The sequence below is a fragment of the Bactrocera latifrons genome, unplaced genomic scaffold, assembly GCF_001853355.1.
Source record: "Bactrocera latifrons isolate USDA-ARS-PBARC rearing strain unplaced genomic scaffold, ASM185335v1 scaffold_14, whole genome shotgun sequence".
Taxonomy (NCBI): domain Eukaryota; kingdom Metazoa; phylum Arthropoda; class Insecta; order Diptera; family Tephritidae; genus Bactrocera; species Bactrocera latifrons.
Genome location: NW_017534852.1, coordinates 21703 through 22397, shown reverse-complemented (window position 1 = coordinate 22397; position 695 = coordinate 21703).

The window sequence follows — 695 nt, the reverse complement described above, 5'->3', positions numbered from 1 at the left end:
TAAATATGTATTTATGGTAGATCGTTTGATCCGAGCGAACTGCTGGTGATCTATTTCATATCTAATATGTCGGCCGTCTTGTATTGAGTCATTTAAAAAAAATATTATGTCGTCTCTAAGTTGATGTTGAGTTCATTTATATTTCTTCGATAATGAAATTMATTTCTTCCATAATTAATAGGAATTATTGTACCAAGCATTTCAGGTGGTTTTTCACCCTCATACTTATTCGAAGTTTTGTTTTGCTTTGCCAAGCGACGATTGGTGAGCGAAACAGTGCCAATTTTTTATKTAAGTTTTTTTCTGGATTTGGTTTTCAATTCGTTAGTTTACATACATACATACCTATCTTTCGAGATTATGTCGACAATATTTTATTTTATTTGATTCTATTCATTTGATATCTTACCTGAAGTTTAAATTTTTAAGTTCATTAATTCATTATTTAATGTATGTTATTTTATTCGACAAAACTATGGGGTATCCCATTTTATGTCAAACTTTTGATTCCAAAATACGAAAAAGCGGCAAAACTTGCAACCRGAGACATTTCATAYGATCAAGCAGGCTTACCCAGATGTTGCTTTAACAAGAAGTGGTGTGTTTCGGTGGTACTAGGCCGGGAGGGTCGGGAGGAGGTCGCTGATGAAGACCGGAAGAATGAGCAACTCCAAAGTGAAAACGATGCTCATTGC